The 12,554-nt window shown below is 34.6% G+C and overlaps 1 pseudogene; it reads left to right on the top strand.

The window, feature by feature from the left end:
• The first annotated feature begins 469 nt into the window (after window positions 1-469).
• Window positions 470-9,357, top strand: LOC109452397 (protein PET100 homolog, mitochondrial; annotated as a pseudogene).
• The last annotated feature ends 3,197 nt before the right edge of the window (window positions 9,358-12,554 follow it).

The following is a 12,554-nucleotide window of genomic DNA, read 5'->3' as shown; positions in this document are numbered from 1 at the left end:
AAGTCAGACAGAAAAAGTAGAGAACCATATGGCTTGAGTCATACGTGGGATACAAAACTCAAAGCAACAAACAAGACAAATAAACAAACAAAAACTCATAGACATAGACAAGAGTATAGTGGTTACCACAGGGTAAAAGGATGTAGGGGGGATGGTAGAAGATGACAAAGGTGGTCAAATATATGGTGATGGAAGGAGAATTGACTCTGGGTGGTGAACACACAAGGCAATACCTAAATGATGTATTATAGAATTGTACACTGGAAACATATATAATTTTACTAACCAATGTCACCCCAATAAATTTAATAAAAATTAAAAGAAATAAAAAGTTTAGCCTAAGTGACTATTCACTTCCAAACCAGAATTCTCAGGTGGCAAGACAGTGTGGGATTTCAGCGGAGATGAAAGCAGGTAGAGGAGAGTGAAGCAGCCCTGAGGATAAGAGTCAGAGTTCATGGAAAAAACTATGGCCCATGATGGACACAGCACAGAGAGTTCATGTCTTGGTGAAGTGAGAGCTGAGAGCAGCAGTCTGAAACAGCAAGCAGAGGATTGCTTGGAAAAGCAAGATAGGGTTTGTAATCTCTCCTGAGGCAAGACAACTCTCAAAGGAGACCCTATTTGAAAACACAATGGAGATCAAGACCTTGGGCATTCTCAACTCCCTCTCATCTCACAACATTTTATGCAAAAACTTGGCACTTAGGATTTTTTTTTTTTCCATTAGAAGTTAGGAAGCAAACTATGAAGAGGTTCTTGGTGGCCTAAGTCATGCACAGTTTATTCGATACTGTATGGAGTTAGACTCCAGGGTGGCTATTCCATCCGCTTTGAAGTCTGCTCAAGACCCTGGCTCTCCATTCTGTCTTCCATATGTCAGCTTTGTATTGTATTTGGTGCCCTTCATGATTATGAGATAGCTGTGCATATCAACAAAGGCTATAGAATTCCTTGATGCATAAAAAAGAGAACAAATATGTCCTCCACTTAATACCTTCAGTCTAATATTGTCAAACATGGACCATGTGTCTACTTCTGAAAGAATAACAGTAACGCTTGTGTTAACTGACTTCTAGCATGATCTCAGACTCAGAGGATACACTTAATGTAAACTATTTAGAGAAGTCATACAAAATGAAGTGCTGCCTGTACTATATGTGTATTGAGATATTGGTTCCTCCACTCTCACAGAGGCGGAGCAGAGCCTAATCAATGCAGCTTCACCTGGTTCCTCCTACTGAGAGAAGCTTCAGCTATTTACCATAATAAATCCTGAAATTCCATCTTTTTGCATGTGCATGATAACTGAAAATTAAGACTTGGGAAGCTCTCAGCATTTAAAACAATTGAGACTCAACTCTGAAGCTAGAATGGGATTGTCCATCCTGAACCAAAATGACTATGTTTTAAAAAGTAAGTAACTGAATAAAATAAGAATTCTACAAGGACCATGGTAGGGGTATGGAGGGGACGGGGGCTGAGTAAGCAAACAGAAGTGTCCGTCACACCTTCAGAATGTTTTTCTTCCCCTAAATCAAGGAGGTTATATTATTCTATATCACCTAAAGAATAAAATCTATAAATCATTGTGACCTGATATTAACTGACTTTCCAACATACAGAATTGCTAAAATTTCCTAAAAGGGGGCCTGCTCCTTCTTGCCTCTATGCTATTTACACACTGATTTGGATTACAATCAGGGGCATCTTTTTCACTATTTTGGTTGGAAACTTTCTCCTTTGTTATTCATGACTCACATTTATTGGAACCACTTTTGAAAAGACCGTGGTTGGTACTTCACTGTTTTCCCATAATACCATTTATCAGATTTATAATTATGTAATCACAATTAATGTTGGGCTTATTTGATTATCTCTCCTGACTATGTGAATTCTTTGAGGATAAGAATAATGTCATTTACTTGTAACTCTCATCTACCAAGCTCAATTTTGTCATACATAGTAGGTTGTCATTTTTAGGGCAACAATTATTTCCTAACTCCTCTCTTGAAAGTAAAACTTACCTAGGGATTGAGAGCACAATGATATATAAGAAACAGCCCCTGCTCTCTTTAGTGAAAGAAATTATGAATTAATTCATTGGAACTCATTGATGACTGTCTCAGTTTGAAGTAGCAGCCTTTGAGTATTGTTGCTGTGGTTTTTGCTGTCTCTTAGATAACATGCAATTCCTTTCTCAATGAATAGGAATACCCTCCTGTAGTTGACCTTGCAGAAATGTGTACACATATTAGCATAGTTAGAAGCAGAGTGATATTTGAGTGTTAGCTTTCTAGAGCTTCTAAAATCTTTTATAAACCCTTTCTTTCACAGTGTTACAATCATAATAAATGAACTGCCAACATTTCAATCATTTCAGCATTACGTGAGAACAGCACAAGGTGATTTTTGTCAGTATAAAAACAGAATTGGGTTGAAGGCTGTCAATGGGAATACATGTTATATGATGTGCAAAATCCTTGCAAAAAGTAAATAAATGAGAGAGATCCTCAGGGATTCTTTTAGAACAGGAAAGAAAATATCCATGGGAAATACTAAAGCTATCTTAACAAATTCTTTTGAATCTATAGTTAAAAACAAGTACAACAACAAACTACATTTTCTATAAGATAAAATATGAGTGTGGCTTTAGGACATTTTACCTATCACTTCTAGATATGAGGCCAGGTAGCATTATACCGATTATGTTTTAATGGTTTGATTGCATGTGCCCCAAACCTAAGGACAAAGACAAAGCTCCTGTTTATCGCTGTGTTCATAACTAGTAAGTTATCTGGCATATGGGAGGTTTCATTTTGTTTGTTGAATGAACAGAATTATGAATGAGTGTAGACATTCAGCAATCTAAATTTTAATCTCCCTAAATTATAAAAGTAGTATTAAAAACTGCATTAGAATTTCACTTTCCCTATATCAAAAGTGCAAATCATAATTAGAAGACAGTGAGAAGTGGGTATTAGGAATAGGAAAGCCAGGCAAAGCAGATAGTGTTTATGTTACGTGCTATTGAGTCAGCTCTGAATCCTGGCAATCCTATGAATGAGTGAGGTCCACAATGCTTTGTCTTCAACAGCTCTGCTCAGCTCCTGTAGGCTCACGCCTATGGCTTCTTTTATGGAGTCAATCCATCTCATATGTGGTCCTCCTCTTTTCTTGTTGCCTTCTATTTTCCAGAGAAACCTTCCTTCTCATGATGTCCCTGAAGGACAGCTTGAGTTTTGTCATTTTTGCCTCCAGCAAAGTTTCAAGCTTAATTTGCTCTAGAACCCTGGTGGTCCAGGGTATATGTAGAGTTTTCCTTTAATACCATATTTCAAATGAATCATTTTTTTTTCCCTATCAACATTTTCCACTGCCTAACTCTCACATTAGTACATAGTAATTGGCACTATGAAGGTGTGGATGATTTTAGCCTTGGTCTCTAATGAAACTCTTTTGCTCTTGACGATTTTTCCTAATTTTTCCATTGCAGCCCTTCTGAATCTCAGTCTCCTCTTGATTTCTTGGCCGCAGTCTCCATTTGAACCAAGGTAAGCCAAATATTTAACAATTTCAGTGTCTTCACTGTCTATGTTAAAGTTGTTTATTTCTTCTGCAGTTATGCAGATGGGATATGAGAGAAAAAACATAGTAAATCAAAAACTTAGTTTACAATTTAATAAAATATGAAATAAAGGAGGACACCATGATCTTTGTAATAAATTGTTTCAAATAATGTATGGTTAAAAAAGAATTATGTAAAAATCAAATGGTTAAAAGAAGCTAGTCCTACATGAACATTAAAAATGAAAAGATCTGGTTAAAAAGTGGATCTCCCTTTGATGATTTATTTTTAACTGAATGATTCTTATAAATGACTAAAGTTAATCAGCAAATACAATTAATTAAGTTGAAGAGGAAATTAGTGGTTACACATCATAGCAGAATAGTTCCTATCAGGCCAGCCACCCCAAAGATAACAACTAATAACTCCGGAGAAAATATAAAATTAAATTACCTGAAGACAATATTGGATGACCAGAGGAAGGTAAATTTGAGAAGTTACACAACAATGAAAACAATGGGTGTGTTTACATATTTAAAGTTTCATGTATGAAAACTGATAGCAATCAGTATCATGTAGGAGAATAAAATAAAATTATGGATAGACACTGCCAGATAGGCACTATAACCACTGGCTTGAACAACCAGAGTAGAGTATTAGGATAACATATCAGCTGAAAATTAAGGTGGCAATATCAGAATAGATAAACAGCAAAGTACTGGGTAAAAACTCTGCTTAAATCTCCTACTTATCCCCAAATTCTGCATTTAAATTGGGTGAACAGCTCTGGCTGATCTCTGAACTATGTATGAGGCAAACAAAGTCCACGAAATCCAATTCAGCCTAGAGAAACAGATCAGAGATTTCCCTGCACTACAAGGGACAGAGTTTGAACTGAGTCCAGCCGGAGTAAGGATTACAAAAATAATATAAAACATTCTTTGGAGAAAGTGTGTTATTCAAAATACTCAACACACAACCCAAATATTACTAAAAATAAAGAAAAATATGGGGGAATATCAAACATAACTCAGGGAAACACCATATAAGAACAATTCTGAGATAACCCAGATATTATAATTAAAAGACAAATATTTTAAATCATATTGTATAACTTCATTCAAGGATACAAAGGAAGATGTGTTTGCAATAATTGAACAAGTAAGGATTCCCAAAGGAGAAATATAAATTATTTAAAAAAGAACCAAATTAGAATTCTAGATCTGAACAGGGAACTAATGTAGTACAAGACAGATAAGAAGACAATTCATGAACTAAAACATTAATGAAGCAAGAAGAAAAAAACTGAAAAAAAAATATATAAGATATATGGGGTAAATGAAAATATCTAATGTATGAGCAATTGGATTTCCATAAAGAATTAATAGGACACAAACAATATGTTAAGTGACCAAGACTGATTTTTTTTTCAAAAGTGGGAAAACAAATCAAGCCACAAATTTAAAGATTGTTTTTAGCAAAAATACAAAGAAACAACACCAAGGAATGTCAATTGATGCTATAATGCAAAGATAAATAACAATCTTTAAGAACAATTCTTAAGAACAATCACAGAACAAAGATTTATTATCACCTTCAGGAGACGATAAGATTGACAAATACCTTCTCAACATAAACAATGGAACCCCAAAATAAAAGAAAATGGAATAAAAAATTTAACTCATCAATTACTATAACTGCCAAACTCTAACATGTCAAATATTAAATGAAATATAAAAAGACTGAAGAGGAAGGCGATGTGTGTGTGGGGACAGAGACATATGGGAAATCTCTGTACCTTCCCTTCAATTTTGCTGTGTACCTTAAAATGCTCTAAAAAATTATAAAATCCAAATTAAAATATAATATTCTAAACATTCTACTTAAGAGACAGATATAAGACACAAAGAAATGGAAAGACATTCCATGTTCATGGATTGGAAGAATCAACATAGTTAAAATGGCCATATTACCCAAAACAATATGCAGATTTAATGTAATCCCCATCAAAATTCCAATGGCATTTTTCAAAGAAATAAAACAAAAAGTCATCAATACGCAACCACAAAAGACCCAAACAGCCAAAGCAGTCCCAAGAAGAAAGAACAATGCTGGAGGTATCATACTCCCTGACTTCAGCTTGTACTACAATAATCAAAATAGTATGGTATTAGCAGATAAACGGACACACGGACCAATGGAATAGAACTGAAAACCCAGAAATAAACCCACATAAATATGGCCAGATAATTTTCGACAAAGGAGCCAAAAACATACAACAGAGAAAAGAAAGCCTCTTCAATAAATGGTGCTCAGAGAATTGGAAAACCACATGAAAAAGAATGAAACTAGATTGCTATCTGTCACCATGGACAAAAATTAACTCAAAGACCTAAACATAAGACCTGAAAAAATAAACTGCATAGAAGAAAACATAGGTACTAAACTTATGGATTTGGGTTCAAAGATTTTATGAATTTGACCTCAAAGGCCAGGGAAGGAAAGCTAAAATAAAAGAATGGAACTATGTCAAATTAAAAAGCTTCTGCACAGTAAAAGAAGCCATCACCTATACAAAGAGGCAACCGATGGATGGGAGAAGATATTTGCAAACAGTGCCTCCAATAAGGAGCTAATATCCAAAATATATAAAGAACTCATACAATTCAATAACAACAACACAAAAACAAAAATCCAATTAAAAAATGGGCAGAGGACCTGAATAGACATTTCTCCAAAGAGGACATACAGATGGCCAATGGACATATGAAAAGATGCTCAACATCACTAATCATCAGAGAAACGCAAATAAAAACCACCATGAGATATCACCTCACACCAGTTAGAGTGGCTATCATCAACAAGACAAATAATAACAAGTGTTGGAGAGGCTGCGGAGAAAAATTAATCCTCATACAGTGTTGGTAGGAATACGAATTGGTGCAGCTGCTATGGAAGGCAGTGTGGAGGTTCCTCAAAATATTAAAAATAGAATTATCATATGACCCAGCAATCCCTCTCTTGGGTATCTACCAAAAAATTTTGAAACCACTTACCCATAAAGATACATGTGCTCCAATGTTCATTGCAGCTTTATTTACAGTGGCCAAGACATGGAAACAGTCAAAGTGTCCTTCCATAGATAACTGGATAAAGACGATGTAATATACATATATATATTCCATTATATATTCCATTATATATATATATATATATATATATATATATATATATATATACACACACACACACAATGGATATATACAATGGAATACTAGTCTGCCACAAGAAAGGATGAAATAGTGCCATTTGTGACAACATGGATGGGTCTTGAGATTATTATGCCAAGCGAAATAAGTCAGACAGAAAATGTCAAGAAACATATAGGTCACTGATGTGTGATACAAAACTGAAAGCAAGAAAGAAATAAGACAAACAAAGAAACAAAAACTCATAGACGCAGACAATAGTTTACTGGTTACCAGAGGGTAAGGAGGGAGGGGGGTGGTAGATGAGGATAAATGGGGTCAAATATATGGTGATGGATGGAGAACTGACTCTGGGTGGTGAGCACACAATGTGATATACATATGATGTATTACAGAATAGTACACTTGAAACATATGTGATTTTACTAACCACTGTCACCACAATAAGTTTCAATTAAAAAAAAAGAGAGGCAGAGATTTTCAGATTGGAAAAAACATTTATATACATACATACATATACAAACATATATGATACAATGATATTAAAAAAAACAATGTATTATTTAACTATCTAGAAACAAAATGAGAGGTATATACTAGACACTGGAATAGAATACATGTCAGAAATCTTGATTGAATCTCAATGCCTGTAATATTAGGACTTTATGAATCCTTTAATGATAATACATTTTTATTACTAGACCATGATATTTTGCTTCCTCTCAGCCAATGTTAGCATATTATAATTGTGATAGTATATTTTAATTAGTTGTTTATCTCCCCGGATCTTTGAAGTTAAGGGTTATACCTTCTTAACTTGTCTGAATCCCAGTGTGCTCTTAATAAAAGCTATGTAGAATTAACTTTCTAGAATTTACTAATACAACCCATACTTACTGAAATTCTACTACCATGTTTCCCTGAAAAGAAGACCTAACCAGAAAATAAGCCCTTACATGATTTTTCAGGATGACATCCCCTGAACATTAGCCCTAATGCATCTTTTGGAGCAAAAATTAACATAAGACCCGGTCTTATTTTGGGAGAAACACGGTATGTGGCAGATGTTCTTCTAGGTGCTGTTTACACAGCTATTAATAAAATAAATAAAGCCGATGTTCTCATAGAATGTGCATTTCTAGTGGTAGAAGACAGACAATAAATAAATAAATAAGCAAGTAAAAAAAAGAGTTATCGGTTGATAATAAGCACTCTAATTACATAATTAGGTAACGAGAGTCCTAGAGACTGAATGATGCCACAACGAAAATAGTTATGAAAGAAGTCTGTTAGAGATGACCTTTAAGAAGGGATTTAAATGTAATAAGACGATGCTTATGGAGACACGTATGTCAAGCAGGCTATAGGCAGAGGAAGCATTGAGGACAAGAGCACTAAGACTAGAGCTAAATAACGGAGGGAAAGAGTGAGAAGAAATGATTACAGATGGGGAAGAACAATAGATATTACTCTGTATGCGTTGGGAAATTACTGAATGATTCTGTGTAGAAAAGACCTTTTTTTTTGTTCCTTCTGTTTTTCAGCTATGAACACCCACCATCTATCTTGGGGGCTTGAGTAAGTTCAGAAACATGTAATCCATTTAGGATGCTATATGTATATTCTAGGTGAAAAAAGATGGTGGCTTGAACCAATAACACAGTACTGTGGATTTTAAGAATTAGTCAAATTGTAGCTGCATTTTGAACGTATAGCCAAATAAATTTATTGATGGTTTCAATGTGCCATATGAGGGAAAGAGACAAGTTAAAGGTGACACTAGGCTTTTATCTAACCAACTGGGAGAATAGAATTGCCATTTTACTGAGATAATCTAATATCTCAATCTGAATTTAGGCATGCCAAACATACACACACACACACACACACACACACACACACACACACGCTTACAGTCTCACACATAAATTAATCTCAGTAATTTTGAGAGAGGCATTATGAATTTTTACTAGATATGGCTTTGTACGTGGTAAACATCAAAATGCAAATAAAATATTGACACAATTGTCCAGTAATTTGTATATTTTTCCAGTTTTCATATGGATATTTGGAAAACAGACCCCACTTTTGCTACTCATTTGTTCAAGCATTGTACAGGCATACCTCAGAGAGACTGAGGGTTCAGTTCCAGACTACTGCAATAAAAAGTCACGCAGTTTTTTGTTTTTTTCCCCAATTCATACAAGAGTTATATTTACCCTATGCTATAGTCTATTAGTGTGCAATACATTATGTCTAAAAACAACAATGTACCTACCTTAGTATAAAATACTTTAGGTCCAGCAGGAAGGTTGGCTTTGGGCAAAAATAGTTTTGTAGCCTCAGAGAAGAGAAATTGGGGTGAAGATGTAGGTCTTTCAGATGACACTCTACCTCACCTTCCCTGTGGCTATGTTCTGGATTGTCAATCAGGCCGGGTGGTTTGTGGACTATGTCATACAGCACAAGAGGAAGCTGTGGCCACCTGAGAAGGAGGACCAGTGCTAAGAGCTAGGAGAATTCAAAAGGAGGATATGGAAACAGCAGAAGTTACTTCCCACTTCCCACAAGAGCTCCTGAGGCCTCCAGATGCTTGTATCCCAGCCCCTCTACCCATGAAATAACACACATTCAGTTCTTTGTTAAAAAATATATAATAATAATGATATAATAATAATAATAATAATAATAATAATGATTCCTTATTGCTAATAAATGCTAATCATCATTGAATTGTAATCTTTTTGATAGTGGAGGAGCTCAATGTTGATGGCCGTTCACTGTCAGGGTGGTAGTGCTGAAGGTTGGAGTGGCTGTGGCATTTTTCAAAATAAGACAAGGAAGTTTGATGTATCTACTAATTCTACCTTTCATAAACGATTTCTCTGTAACATGTGACACTGTTCGATAGCATTCAACACACAGAACTTCTTTCAAAATTGAAGTCTATTGTCTCAAACCCTGCCACTGCTTTATCAACTAAGTTTATGTCGTATTTGAAATCCTTTGTTGTCATTTCAACAATCTTCACAGCATTTTCACCAGGATATAGACACAGAGACACAAAGTGAGCAAATACTGTTGGGAAAATGATACCAATAGACTTGCTCAACACAGGGTTGCCACCATTTGTTTAAAAAAAAAAAAAAAAAAAAAAAGGCAGTATCTGTGAAGCACAATAAAGTCAGATATACCTGTGCAAATCAATTATATTATCTGTATTTCAGCTCTCTCTTTTGGAAAAAAAGCACAAAAGAATTCCACTTGGTAAAATTGTTGAGAGTAGTAGATATGTTGTTGTCCTGATTGTTAATTAACTGAATAATACCCTTTCAAATTTCTAAAAAACTATATATGATGATTAGACCAGGCATTCCATCATAAAAAGGAGCCAAATTATCAAACTGTATATTAAAAGCAGATAAGTATATATTAAAACTAAATAAACAGACACATGTGCTTCTAAATTAAATGGAGCAATTCACAATAGGTCAACATTTGTGATTCTAACCATCCAAAACTTCCACATAGAACAGCTTACAAAATCAAAGTAAATTCTTTAAAAACATGTTTTAAAGGTAGAAATAGTTGTGAAAGCAAAAAATAATAAAGGTACTAACATTCCATAGAGGAAAGGAGTTTTGGAAGGAAACCTTTATATTTTCAGCTGGTAATTCCCTGGGAATCACTTAGAAGCTAAGAATATGGAAGTCCAAGAATATAAAATCTGAAAATCAATCAATGTATATCAATATATAAGCACATAAAAAATCAGAAAAATCTCATAATGACTTTAAAAGATACAAAAAAGTTTGATAAAATTCAACATCCATTGATGAAGAAAGCTCACAGAAAACTTTACATAGAAAGAAACTTCATTTATCAATACTATCAAAACCCAGAACCTACAGAATCATCACACACAGTGATGAAATATTAGTAATTTCCTCCTGATATTGGGAACAAGAGAAGGGTGTATGCTATCACTGTGTCTATTCAACATTGTACCCTAGGGACCTAGTCAGAACCAAAAGGAAAATAAAATAAAATAACTAAAATTAACCAATCAAAAGGCACAGGATGGCTGAATGGACCCTCTGTCATCAAAAAGATTATGAATTGCTGAAGGCTCAAATGATAGTTAGCATGTATTAGCAATAAAGTATGTCTTAATTAAGACACCTTTATTGTTTTTCTTTAAACATAATGCTATTGCACACTCAATAGACTACAACATAGTGTAAACATGACTTTTAGATGCATTGGTAAATAAAAAAATTCATGACTCACTTTATTGAGCTATTTCCTTTATTGTTGTAGTATGGTACAGCACCTACAATATCTCCAAGTTATGGCTTAAAGCAATGGACCTAAAGGGAGAAATGACAGTAACACCATAACACTATGGGATTTTAACACCTTATTTTCATCAATGGATATATCATCAGACATAAAATCAATAAGAAAGAAAACATTCACTTGAATGACACATTAAACCAGATGGAATATATATATATATTAGACCCAAAAGCAGCAGAATACACACACATTCTTCTCAATTTCACATGAACACTCTTCAGAATAGATAATATGTTATAGCACAAAAGAAGTCTCAATAAATTTAAGAAGATTGAGATCACATCAAGTATCATCTTAGACAAAAATAGTATGAAACTGGAAATCAATCACAAAAGTAAAACTAGAAAAAACACAAATATGTTCAGAAATAGAAAAAATATTCTAAAATCTGTATGAAACCAAAAAAGACACCAAATAGCCAAAGAAATCTTCAGAATAAAGAACAAAGCTGGAAATACCACATTCCATGATTTCTAACTGTGCTACAAAGCTCTAGTAATTAAAACAGTATGATATTGGCACAAAAACAGACACAAATCAATGAAACAGAGTAGAAAGCCCAGAAATAAATCCATGCATATATTGACAATTAATTTATGATAAATGATCCAAGAACATAAAATGGGGAAATGACCGTCTTTTTAATAAATGGCATGGGGAATGTTTGACAGCCATGTGCAAAAGAATGAAACTAAATTAACTCAAACTGGATTAAAGACTTGAATGTAAGACCTGAAACCATGAGATTCTTAGAAGAAAATATAGGCGGTAAACTCCTTGACCTCCATCTTAATGTTAGCATTGTTTTATTTGGCTAGAAATTGAAAGGCAAAGTAATGAAAAACAAAAATAAACAAATGGAACTACATTAAATTACAAAGCTGCAGAGTGAAGGGAACCATCAATAAAAAGAAAAGGCAACCTACTGAATGGGAGAAGATATTTGTAAATCATATATCCCATCCGATAAGAGTTAATATCCAAACTATATAAAGAACTCATACTATTCAACAACTTAAAAACAAACAACCCAATTAAAAAATGGGCAAAGGATCTGAATAGACATTTTCCCTAAGAAGACACACAGACAACAAGCACATGAAAAGATGTTCAACATCACTAATTACAGGGAAATGAAAATAAAAACTACAATGTGTTATCACTCCACACATCTTAGAATGGCTATGTCATGCAGGGCGGCCTGCGGGGTCTCTGCTCCCGCACCCCACATAAGAATGCAGGATGTGGTGAGGCCAACAAGGAACACCCATGGAGCCATAAGTAGGGGAGTCATACCACTATAGTCTCACTGGAGGCTGGATTCACATGACGTGCAACCTGCTGTCCGCTTTTCTGCCAACCGACCGACTCTCCTCGACTCCCCTCCCCAGCGCAGCCATGGCAGTTCTACCAGTGGC

Source organism: Rhinolophus sinicus, linkage group LG01 (assembly GCF_036562045.2).
Source record: "Rhinolophus sinicus isolate RSC01 linkage group LG01, ASM3656204v1, whole genome shotgun sequence".
Taxonomy (NCBI): Eukaryota; Metazoa; Chordata; class Mammalia; order Chiroptera; family Rhinolophidae; genus Rhinolophus; species Rhinolophus sinicus.
This window is presented reverse-complemented; position numbering and strand designations above follow the sequence as displayed.